A 13,873-nucleotide genomic window follows, 5' to 3' on the forward strand; every position below is an offset into this window, starting at 1 on the left:
ATATATATATATATATATATATATATATACTGTTCATTCACAAGTCCTTATATGCAATATGGTAGCGCCGTCTAATGAATAAAAAATAAATTGCAACTTATATTACAAATGTAACAAGATATTTTAATATCACAAAATATCTGCATGTACAGGAATACACAATAAGTATAAAATAATAATCCATTACAAAATATTTCAAAATTGGTCATTCAACCCAGGTGAAAATAAGTCTCCCAGTGTAATTATCCACATTTTTTCTTTATTTGTTAATAGTTCATGTAATACATGAGCCTCATTATTTCTAAACCTGATACGGTCAATGACCATAAAACTGAAAATCCCTGTTGAGTGTTTAAGTGTATGTTTGTACAAAGAACTCGAACCTTTCTTATTTCTAATGTCACTTAGATGTTCACTGACCCTTATTTTAAAGGGTTGGGAAGTTTGACCCACATAAAATGCCTGACAGCTGCATTGGGCTAAATAAATAACCCAACTGGTACTGCAACTGGCAAAAAAATGAAACATTATAAATATGTGGAGAATTGTGAGAAGTGAAACTGTCTGACTTTAGCACCCTTGGGCAATATGAACAATGACCGTATGGATAGCAACCCGATGTAAATTGTCCAGTTATTGTTGTTTGAATGGTTGAACTGGGAAGATGGTTATATACCCTTTTATAATGACTAAATAAGGATCCCAATGACCGCCCCTTCCGAAAGAAATACGAACATCAATCCTTGATGTAATAGTTTAATGTGTCATCTGCCTTTAATAAATGCCAATGTATTGAAATGATGTTCATAAAACTTCTTGTGTTTCTACCATAAGTAGTGACCAATCTAGGCTCCTGAGATTTATCTGTACCCTTAGCATGATATAACAACAACTGTGACCTATCTTGTTGATTCACGAACCGACTGGCCCTAGTGATGTCACCCGCTTGATATCCCGTTTTTAAATCTGGATACTAGTTCTGTCGATGATAGGCGTACATGGAGGAATCAGAACAAATTCTCCTGATATGGAGAAATTGTGATCTGGGGATATTCCTGATGACATGTTGTGGGTGGAAGCTTGTAGCATGAAGCAGGGTGTTGAACTGAGGAAACTTTCAAAATACCTCACGCTCCAAAGTGTCCAATTCTGTTCTCCTAATAGACACATCCAGAAAAGTAATCTCCGACTTACTGTAAGTTAACTTAAATTCAACACCCCACTTATTGCAATTCAGATACTCCAGGAATTCAAACAAGAATTCCTCATCTGCTCTCCACATCAACCAACAGTCATTAAGATATCTCCTCCAAATATCCTATTCATTCATATAGATGTTATGATTGATGTCATAAAACAGTTGTTCCTCCACGTACGCCATGAACAGGTCCGCATAAATAGGGGCAAAAGTTCCTTCTCTAATTCATGAATCTCTTCCTGATTCAATGTTAATTTCCTCTTACCCATATTTCTTTCCCTACATTCTGTATATTTTACCCTATGCAATCAAACTAATTGACATGGCTTTTGATGAAATGACTTCTAGATCCTTTCTCCTTCCCTAATATTGGGTTCTTGCTCAAGTGGACTATCCCATCAAATAAAGGCAAATAAATAAACAAATAAGCAAATGAACAGAATTAATGAATGTGTTTCACAGAGTGGGGTTAGATGTAGTTACTATCTTTGCGGAGAATGCACATTCAGCTTGAGTGTGTGTGTGTTTTGATAAATCAGTTGTCTCTCAGCTTCCATAATCATGCTGATTGATAGGGTGCTAGACATTTTACATACATGTTGCACTTACATTTGTTGTTGTGTCTGAAAGTTCATTACTTTCACCTGGGTATAAATAAAATTAATTAAAATATGGAAAGCTTTTTTTGAGGTCTTTGTAACCCTAGCTACTGAACTCAGAATGCTTATCATTTTAAGGTAAACTTGCATAATTCCCAGCATGCCTTTCACTGAAGATTTCATGCAGTTCAATAAGTATTTTTTCATTCATATCAACCCTGGGACTAAATACTATCACAAACTCTTACTAAAACTCCACAAACTTGAAAGGAGGTCATTAACTAACTAACCTCATAACCGATGGTGACATCCACCCTAACCCAGTCTCAAACTCACCTGATACTACCAACTCCACAAATAACACTCTCAATGGCCTGCGGAGCTCATATAATGTCCCCAATTTATTGGTGGTCTGTCACCTATACACAGAGGTATAAATAAGAAAGTTCACCATCTGCATGCCCTCCTGGACATGCACTCCCCTGACCTACTATGCCTTACTGAAACCTGACTCAAACCCAATATCTCTGATAATGAGGTTATACCCCCCCCCAACTACAATATAATAAGACTTGACCGCATCTCCAGGAAAGGTGGTGGAGTAGCCATCATGTATAAATCTACTCTAGAAGTATCCACAATTAGTACCCCATAAGGCTTTATAACTAGCAACTCTGAAATACTCATCACAAAGTCCAGCTTAACAAACACAAATCTATAAACATAGCCTGTATCTGCATTCCCCCAGGTGACAATACAGACACCTTAGTAGGGATCCACCAATGGCTATCCACTAACCACCCTCAAGAAACTACTATTCTCGGGGACTGGAAAACCTGCTCATCAAACTGCCCCACTACCCATATTAACTTACATGGCTTCTCTCAGATCATAACTTCCCCTACCAGAATCAATAAGCCTAACAATAAGGAAAGTATCCTAGATTGGATATTAATAAACAACAAACCCCAGTTATATAAATCAGACACCCTACCTGAGAACATGAGTGACCACCTCCTTACCTATATAATCAGAAAAAAGAATGACATCCCTCAACAAACTACCTTTGAAACCATTAGGAATACTAAGAACTTTAATCTGACTAATTTCCAGGCTAAACTTAACTCATGCGACTGGTCCAATCTTCAACTACTTCCTCTTGACGAAGCAGTCTCAGACTTCAATGCAAAATTCCTCACCATCTTAGATAGCCAATAATCTAACTCCCAACTCCTCTAGTACTACCATACCCACACAAGAAAATAGATTCCCTGTCAAATTTGATCCAATACCTACACCTCTTATTAAATCCTTACTTAAGAAACTGAAACACACCACCCTTGCAGCAGACCTGCTTCCCACAGAATTTTTTTAAAAAGACGCTAATGAAATAGCATATCCTATCTCTATCTTAATCAATCGAACTATCCAAGAATCCTACATCCCCTGCATCTGGAAAATCTCCCACATTATTCCACTTCACAAAGGGGGAAAATCCACTGAACTCTCAAATTATAGATCTATAGCCATCCTATCTCCCTTGGCCAAAATAATGGGAAAGTGCATACATAAGCAACTTCTAGCTCACCTTATTCAGAACACTCTCCTAGCCCCATCCCAGCATGGATTTAGCCTGCCCATAGTATAACCACAGGCTTTCTCTCCTTCTCTCACACAATAAATCAAAACTGTAATTGCAACAAGCTCTCCTCAGCTCTCTTTCTAGACTTATCCAAGGCATTTGATATGGTGAATCACCACCTACTCCTAGACACACTAAAATCACTATACATAGATAACCTAGTAATCAACTGGTTCCATTCTTACCTGCATGGCAGACAACAAGCGGTACTATGGAAAGACACTCTATTCCCCCTTCTACCAGTCACCCTTGGTGTCCCCCAAGGATCTATCTTAAGCCCCCGCCTATTCTCCATATTCATTAATGAGCTACCCAAAGTTATCCCAGATGCAACATGTATTCAGTATGTAGATGACTCCACTCTAATCTGCTCTGCCACCACTCCCACAGAATTACAATCCCTAACCCAAATCACCTTCAACAAAGTAGAGGACTGGCTCACTGGTCAACATCTCCTATTGAATCCAAATAAAATCAAACTATTACTTTTCTCCCCTACCCATAAGGTCACATCTCCACTTATTACAATCTCATCTAACAATGGCACCATCACTTCTCCAGAACCTTGTACCAAACTACTTGGGGTAATCATCGATAATAATCTGAAGTTTGATGCTCAAATAGACAAAACCATCAAAACAGTTAACAAAAAACCAGGCCCTTTATACAGGATTAAACAATTCCTAACCCCATCTGCCCGAACTGTTATAGCTCGAACACCTCCTATCGACCCTTCTCTATGCCTCACGCATCTTCGCAAACCTAAGCAAGTCAAACCTTAACAAATTTACTAACTGCTACAATAATATAGCTAGATTTGCCACAGGTTCTGCCTACAGATCTCATCACTATCTAAATCTTCAAGCACTAGACTGGCTAGAACTACCCTATCAACTTCAATATAACCAACTCATAGTTATTCATAAAATCCTCTACAAACCTAGCAGTACACCATTCTGACAAATATTAGCATCCCTTATAATAACCTACCATCACTCCGCGCATCCAACAGAATGCTAGTAAAGCCAACAACTCTGCTGGAGAATCACTATTCTCCAACTCTGCTGGTAAAAAATGGAACTTACTCCCTTCAGATCTTACTACTATATCCTCCTTATCCCAATTCAAAATATCCCTAAAGAAACACCTAAAAACACATTGGCTATGTCCATGTCTAAACCCAGACTAAGCCCAATCAAAGCAGAATTCTCATAGGGGAAACACCCTAGAAGAATAATATTCTGAGCCTTTCGCTACCCAGACTAAATACGCTTCTCAACGATAAGACTTAAATATAAGTATGGGGTCTTGTGTCCGACCACTCTAAGGCTATGTTGTTCTCCTTTAATATGTAATCTCTAACTACTTGCCTTCTCAACTAACCAACCTTCTCTTGTTTGTCATCTTGAAAACTAAATGTTTAAATATTTCATTTTATAAACTTACGATGCTGTTAAATTTCAATATAAGCATGACTGTGTATTGACACTTGTTATGTACATGTGGAGCTTTTCTCCCTGGTCCTCCACTGAAAATGGACATGTATCCAGTCGGACTCTCCCGGTTAACAAATGTAAAATAAAATAAAATAAAAAAGACATTTTTTTAATTATTTTGCAACAGGTTGTTATTTAACTCATCAGAAATAAGGATTTTTATTCCAATATATAGTCCTGATAATAAGAATCGTACCTTTTGGAAATTATTCTCAATGCCTACTGTTGAATCTTTTCTACCAGTAAACAGTGTGAATACAAAGTTAAATGCAGGCTATGATATGCTAATCTTAAATGTTCTTTTTTAAGGGACTACTCAGGATTAGCTAACCACAGAATGGCATTCTGGTACACTTTGTACATCTCTGTTGATAAACAACATCTGTATGCCAGCTCAGGGTAGATGATTAGGAATGGGACCTGCTAATCACCTTTATCCTATACTCCTGGGTTAGATTGCTTCAGTGTACATTTGGCAACCATGTAACTCTAAACACCTGTTTTATGCTTCACCTGTAGACACAGACAACTCTTCATTACGCTGCAGTATAATGCAGCATGGCATTGATAGTCATTACCTTTTATTTGATATTTCTTTTCTTACTGCACCCAATTAAATAACTCCAGTGCAGTCGTAGGACTTCTAAATTAGTAGTCTACCTGAGATTTGATTCTCTTGTGCTGAAACCAACCAGGTGAGTGAAGCAAGTCTAACATTTTGACATACCAGCCAAGTGGCGGAGTGTGCAGGGAATGTTCTTTGCTGCTTTGTTTCTCTGACCAGTGTTGCTGTTTTTAACTTTAATTAATGAGGTTGCAGTCTGCTGTAAACTGCTGCATGGAATATATTACAGGGGAGTTTGTTTATAACATTATTGTTCAGGATGAGATTAGGTCTCGCAGACATAATTTAAGGATTCCTTCTCCTACCAGCTCTGACACAATTTGCAGATTACCTATTCTCCGTAGACCCTCTGCATAATGCCTTTATTATGTTTTGAGTTGTGATCTATTGCAAATAAATAAAATAAATAAATAAAATAAATAAATAAATTGCAGTATGCTTCAATCCTGTCAGTGTCTATACTAGATCAAATCTTCTTATGTCACTCTCTGAACTTCTGCCACAGCTTTTAACACAGTACAGGATATTTCTTATGATAGAACATATGCAGCTTATAGTGGTTATACTTAGTTCTCCATTGTCATATCCTCTATTTGTTCCTTATGTATTTTAACGAGTAAAGCACAGGCAGAAAAGGTTAGACAGAAGGGGGAACAATGGAATGTTCAGACACACTCTTAGGTAAGATAATCTTTGAGTTTCGTAGAACAGTTGCTGTATATACAGAGTTATTGTCGTAAGTCTTGGTGCACCTGTTGTGTGCATGGAAACGAAGGGATGCTCCCCCAAAGAAACATGCTTTTGGATCTTTTCACATTAAAGTCTAGTGCCCCCCATGCAGTTTAAAGTACTAGTGCAGGGTCATAAAGGAGAAAAAAGCCACACATATTAAGAAGCTATCGTCTTTGACTTATTTTCATTTTTCATTTCTGTTTTACCCTGATTCAAACATTTTGCAGATTTATTCAGATGTGCCTACCCAATATTTCTAGCTGTAATGTTACTAAGAGAAAGTTTATCTTAAAATCTGTAAGAGCTGTTTTTCTGGAAAGGAATTTTCCAACATACAAACCTACCTATTAAAATACTTTCCTGATGAACTAGACTAAGGTACTAGCTGCAGAAAGTGCTCAGCCTTCATGGTGGTTACTTGTGTCAAGGACAGTGGGAGGGGACCCCACTCTGCACAGCTAAATATAGTGAGGCTGTGAACCACTACCCTACTCACTTTTCCACGAGCTCCTCCATCATTTCCATTATACCTCACTAAACTCATAACCCTTCCTCTGTCCCTTCATACTCATGTTCTGTCTGCTCACTAAATTATATCTCTTCCTCCAAATCAGCAAACCATCTCTTGCATACCTACATACATACTAAATCATAGGTTCATAGGTAAGTACTAGACTGGCTGCCCTTGCAGGACATTTTAAGTTTGGCCAGTATTTCTTTTTGTTCTCAAAATAACCTACTCCATTTGGTTATATACTGGTTTTATCCATCCCATGGTCGATATGTATGCATTTCCCCTAATGAGAATACCTGGGATCATACCATAGATAATTTGATAATTTCATCCTTTTGTCCAAGTTAACTAATTTGCTTGCAAAACTTTCTCCTAATAACTAATATTGTATATTCATGGTTAGCCCAACTTCTTTATTAGTAGACATTCCACTACCTAATTCTTTAGTAATATCAAAAAAATGTACAAATAACAAAACTACTGTGATGTCTGGACATTACCTCACCAGACTGCCAACAATAATGTGATGTCCTTTTCTATCCTGGGTAAGTAACTAAGGAGCTTTAATTCTCACTATTGACTCCAATGTGAGACTGTCACTTAAACAGGAGTAAAAAGTCTTTCGGCTTTTCCCGGTTAGGGGTCGCCACAGCAGAACTCCGGTCCTCTCATGATTGCCAGTGGATTTTTACAGTGCTGAGTTTCCAGCCCGACCTGCATGTCTTTAGACATCATTCAAACACAGGGAGGACATGCAGACTCCACACAGAAGGCGCTCCAGCCGAGAATTGAATGGGAGAACCTCTTGCTGTGATGCGACAACTCTAACCGCTGCACCACAGTGGCCCTGTAACGTAAACAGGAGTAATTTTTACAATTTCCCTAAGAGCACAACAGGAACATACTCTATAACCTGGGACTGTACTTCATACTTCTGTACACCACAAAAATAACTATTTATCACACACTTCAGAGCAATTTTTCCCAATTTAAGACCTCTGATACACTCACACTTAAATAAATTAAATCTAACACATCCAAACACTTCTGGGAAAGCCTGACACATATTTTCAGCTGTGTCCCTTCCCCAAAATAAAATGGTAACCTGCTGCCACCAATCAGAGTGTCACATGCCCTTTCAAAGGGGCATCCAATTACTAAAATTAGATATTAAAACAAATGATAGCAAATGACATAAAGCAGCCAGGCTTTTGGAGTGGCCTGGGAAGTTATCAAAGCAGGTATAAGCACTCTCAAAACACTAAAGAAAACACTAATTGACCAGCCATAATGTAAGTTAATAAAATATTTAATAATGTGCAAAATAATTAAAAATATAAAACAGTCATTTCCAATAAACAGAACTCAATCACAAGGAAAATGAAATCAATATTGTAGGACAGAGAGCCAACATTTAGAAAAAGCTGACTGAGTAGTTATAATTTTCCTATCTAACTAAAGAACACTGTCCCTGATATAAACCAAATTATTACAACAGAGTAAAGGCAGGCTTACAGTTCTTTCTGGGTATCCACTGGACAGTACAACTGGCACCTACAACTGGCTGTTAACTGACAACTACTGTCAATTGACTGTCTTCAGCAAGCTCTTTTATAGACTAGCTTAACTGTCCCAACTGTTCCAGTTTTAATTTTTATTTCATATTTTGGAAATCAACCAATAGCTGTTTATGAAAATTCTTTCCTGTCGTTCAGCCACCGAAAGTAACACATAACAGCTGTCAACATTCCAATGACATCATCTGCAGATCAGATGAATCTGAGACAGTTTGCCTTTAGAATTTTTCTTTACAAACATGCTCAATTAGAAATGTAAAGGAACACTGGTCAAATATTTGAAACATTCTGTTGTTGTGTCTTTCGGCTTTTCCCGGTTAGGGGCTGCCACAGCAGAACTGGAGGTCTGCTAATGATTGGCAGTAGCTTTTTACGTGCCGAGTTGCCAGCCCTGATGCACCACCTTCAATGAAGGTACACCCATTCACACATGTCTCCACATGGAAGACGCTCTAGCTGAGAATCGAACAGGACAACGTCTTACTGTGAGGCGACAACGCTACCGCAGCACCACCACATACAGTTTATAAATGAACATGTAAAAACTTATTTACAATATCATAGCTAGTCATGCTAGCATATAATACATAGGTTAATCTGAAATGTATGTACAAAACCTCAGCCAGTCATGCTAGCACAAATGACAGTGTCTAAATTCTTCACAACTACTCTAAGCCATAACAGCAGTTACAGAATCTCAGCAAATGTTATTGATACCAGAATACCAGAACAGTGGACTACCTACTTTAGAAACTGCTACACTTAATAAAATGAGATTTCAACATAACTCTGAAACTTCTGTACTGAATGTACCCTTGGTATGCTGTAGCAAAGATACAGAAACATTTAGTGATGATTTTTTGTTTAACTGGAGAAAGTACAGAAACTTTTAATAATGATTTTTGTTTTACTTCTGCTATTAGCGAGATGCATCCACATTGATCCTGGCCTCTCCAGCAACAATACCAGTGACAATGAATTGCATATCTTTCTTTTGGATATATGAATGCAAGAAATAGCACTACTAAATTGCTGTAACAAATGGTGTTTTGGTCTGTTCATTATACAGGAAAATTAATAGCTATAACAGAAACATGGCTCAAAGATTCAGCATGGATGATGTATCTAATGATTTAGCTCTAGTCTTGGTTAAAAGACCGTGGTTTAAACATGTTATTACTGTGGCAGCTTTAATGTTAAAAAAATCTAGTTTCAGGTAATTGGGTTAATTTTTTTCAGCATTGTCACTGAAGTGCAATGGGGGGGGGGGGTCTGCTGCACTCTTCAGTCTGCCATCTTTTGAATGAGATGTTAAATGAACTCTACCTGACTTGGAGGTAGAGTAATTGGATGTAAAGGATGTCCACAGCACTTACTCAAAAGAATATATAAATAATCATAAAGAAAAACAATATTAGTGACAATCAAAAGAGGTAGTAATGCATGCTCTGATAAAGGGCCAAACTGTATACCCCTACAAATTAAGGTAATGACTAAAGAAATAAAAATAGTGTGACTACCAAAGTTATAGGCATACACTTTAATAATAGATATATAAAATAATAAAACAGATGAGCGCTTTCAAATTAAAATGCTTCTTCAGATCCAATTCAAGAAATATATCAAATTAAAGCACTTAAAAGAGTATTAACCAAGCAAAATCATCATAGGACCCTATGCTCCTTTATGACAGGTCTGAGTGGGATGTTCCCATTTAATCCTGGGATCTTATCTGCTTGTAGGGTATCAATCCAATTCATTTCAGCAATCTCTGTAATGTTAATGATATCACTGCCCTTACAGTTTCCTCCTCAATCTGTAATTCTATAAAATAAAACTTATGATTATTATTGAATGATATGTGCCTGGCAAGTATGTTCTTGGACATCACTCATATGCCTGAGAATACATTCCTTAAATAGTCTATTAGTCTTTCTGATATAAAAACTATAACGTGTCACAATTTGCTATGCACACTACATTCTTGGTTCTGCATTCTGCATATAAATGAAGTATGTAAACTTTGTTGGACACAGGACGTACAAAAGTGTGTTTCTTGGAAATATATTTATAAGCTTTACATGATTGGTATGGAAAAGTACCAATTTTCCAATATCTTTTTGTAGTGTGGGTTCTCGGGCCATAACACAGCTGTTTCTTCAGACAAGGACTGTTTCTAAAACTAAAGGAAGGTGTTTCCCCAACTACCTTTCTGAACTCTTCATCTGTTGTCAGAATTAGCCAATTCTTTTTTATGATATTACAAACATAACTCACATCACTGGAGTAAGTTAATGTCAGGTTGGTTCTCCAATTCCTAAAAGTCTTCTGCTGTAATGAGCCCAAGAAAACATCATTCGTATTGGAAAAATATGGCTTTCATTTAGTTTTCTTGAAGTTGACAACCTGTCCAGATGTAACCACAACCTCATTATCCTTATATCCCCTCTTTCAAAACTCTTCCTTGAATTGTTCAGTTGCATTCAAAAACTCATTGTTATCTCTGTGTAGGCATGAAATCCTAAGGAACTATCCTTTCAGGACATTTCTATATATGTATTCCAGATGCATACTAATTTGTACAAGTAGACTAGATTTCCAGATTTACAATGTAACCTGGTACCATAAATTCCATCGCCATTCATATATGCATACACATCTAAAAAATCCATACAACGTAATAATTTTCTCATAGTGAACTTAAGAAACAAAGATGTTCTGCCCATTGGTATGAGAAATTACTCCAGCTCTTCATTAGTTCCATCCCATAATATAAAAGAGTCATCAACAAAATGCTTATAATATTTGATGGATCAAGAAACTGTATCATTATTCAAAATATATGTGTTCTCCCATTTCATGAAAATAAGGTTAACACAGAACATTAATCGTCCATGTGTCTTGAGACGAACCACTCCAAAAACTGGCAATTCAGCAGCTTAGTCCGACAATAAATGCCAATGGAAAAGATATTTCAAAAGATCAACGAGGTCTAAAAACAAACTGGAATTTTATTTAACAAATACAAAATTATATAAAAAGTATGTCCAAGGTTAAGCGCTTTCACTTGCTTGATAGCAAGCTTCATCAGAACAATGTAAAACAGACCTCTCAACATTTAAATAAAATTTTTGGCACCAACATACAAAATACTTTATTGAATCCCCAAATGATGTGGATACTCTACAAAAGGGCCTTACATAAACAGATGCTTGGTCACAGAGCCATGGGCTCAAGCTCAATGCCAAGAAATGTATTGTTATCCCCTTTGGGAAAAAACATGTATCCATGAATTACCATATAGGTGGCAGTACACTAAACACAGAAAGTGTGATAAGAGACTTAGGGACACAGGTGGACAGTGGTCTCACCTTCGATAACCACATCGCCACAACAGTCAGGAAATCCTTCTATGTGGCACACCTCATCACGAAGGGCTTTTCATCCAGAAAGAAGGAGGTCATTGTCCCACTGTACTCATCCCTCATTAGACACATTATAGAATCAATTACGTTTTCCGTCTTCTTTATAAGCACATGTCTTATTGAGATAGGCTGGAAATCTAGATTTAAATGGATTACTATACATATTTAGAATTCTGAGGCCGTCTATGACTGCCCCCCCTGCTCTCAATATATACTTGAATAATTAAACTAGAGCATGGAGGACTTAAGATGATTATGTTCCTCGCTTGGAAATAAGTATAGAGTTTTATATTGTTGCAAGAATGACTTTCATTCAATTGGATAGTATATATTTCTTCTTTTTTCATTATGTACCATCCAATATTATAGTGGGACATGATCAATGTTCTATTGCATATGGATCTCTTTCTTATTATGCACAATACTTATATAATATGAGATTTGTGCTGCAAATAGCGTCAGTGTCATCTCGCTTTTGGCATATTATGTTATTGATTTTAATATGGACATATACTGTTTCCATGTTCCCCAAGTATATGGAATGTCATTTTAAATAATAGTTTTATTATTTTGTTATTATATAGAAATAGTACCTACAGGTACCAACGCCAGCTAGAAGAATTTATAGGTTATTATTTAATTATTATTATATAAATGCATTATTTTTGTTGATGATTTTTATGGCAAGCGCCACACTAAAAGGTGACTAAAGACATAAATAGTGTAGCTTTTATACATAACACTCATATTGGTGTTTTAATGTTGTTTGTTCCTGATGGATCTCATTAAATACGTGAGGAACAACAGTAGTGATAATTATTCTTTGTTGCTTTGTCTTGATCTTATTTTCATGTTCAGGTAGTTTTATTTAGAACAGCATATGGTGTATTATTATTATTCAGAGGATGCAGGTTCATCTACCTCTGACAGCAAATTCAGGCTGCTTTATTTAAAATAACAGTGTGCATTAGCTAGCTTATGCAGCTTCACATAATTTACATCTGACACGCCACATTATATGACTAAGAATTATTATAGAAATAGACGTCATTGGCATTATAAATTATGAAGTTTTACTACTGTGCAATTAGAACTGCTCTCAAAAATGTGAAAAATGTTCTCCATATCTGTAACCTAATGTTTAACTTGCTCACTGAGTTGGCATAGAAAATAGGTGTTCCTGCTATAGTAATTTTGTTTTAATTATTTGATTAATTGAGTAATTGATAAATTGTTTTTCTTAATTGATGTTGGCTTTGCTATATAAAGGGATTCATTTTTTGTGTAAGTTGTAACCTGATGAAGCGCATATTAATGCGTGAAAGCGCTTGTTTTGTTTTAAAATAAAATCATATCTCTTTTTATCGTGGTGGTTCCTGGCAGTATTTTCTTCAGTTTACTTTTTATCTGGTGCACGGAACCTTTGGATGATCGGCTTTTTTCTTCTGCTGCTGGTATTCCTTTTGATTTACTTAGCCGTTCCTCACACGATGGATGTGCCGAATATTGAATTGGATTATAACCCAACAGGTGTTGTACGAACCGATGGTTGGAATTCTTTATTTTATCAAAGAGATAATCCACTTTTGCGGCTAGATCCTAGCCAAGAGACTCTGGATGATATTTCAACGAACAGTGAGAACTTGAATGATTTCTTTGGACTTATGAGAACCTTGGAGAATGATATGTATCGATTGCATAGGTTTGTCTGGCAAAGAAGACATCTCCAGGCATGCCTACACTTCAAAGTCATTCCCCGAGGTATGCGTGTTCTATGCATGCCAAGTTACGGGGATAGTCATCCCGAATTGCTTCGCAGGTGGCAGCAGTTAAATATTGACTTTGGGAATCAGTATATACAGCTTCTGTTGGAGCATTTCACACCCATCGAGAAGGAACTTTTGGCTAAGGTAGAGGAACAGTATGATTATTTAACTGCTAATTTTAAGACTGAGTTCTGCATTTCTAAAATACAGTCTATGAATAGACAATTGATGCTGTATAGTAACAAATTAGAGCAAGTGAAAATTAAGAAGCTAAAGCGTGATTGTGAAGATTTTCAGTC

The sequence above is a fragment of the Protopterus annectens genome, chromosome 1.part1 (genome assembly GCF_019279795.1).
Source record: "Protopterus annectens isolate FY-2018-M chromosome 1.part1, PAN1.0, whole genome shotgun sequence".
NCBI classification, from domain to species: Eukaryota; Metazoa; Chordata; order Ceratodontiformes; family Protopteridae; genus Protopterus; species Protopterus annectens.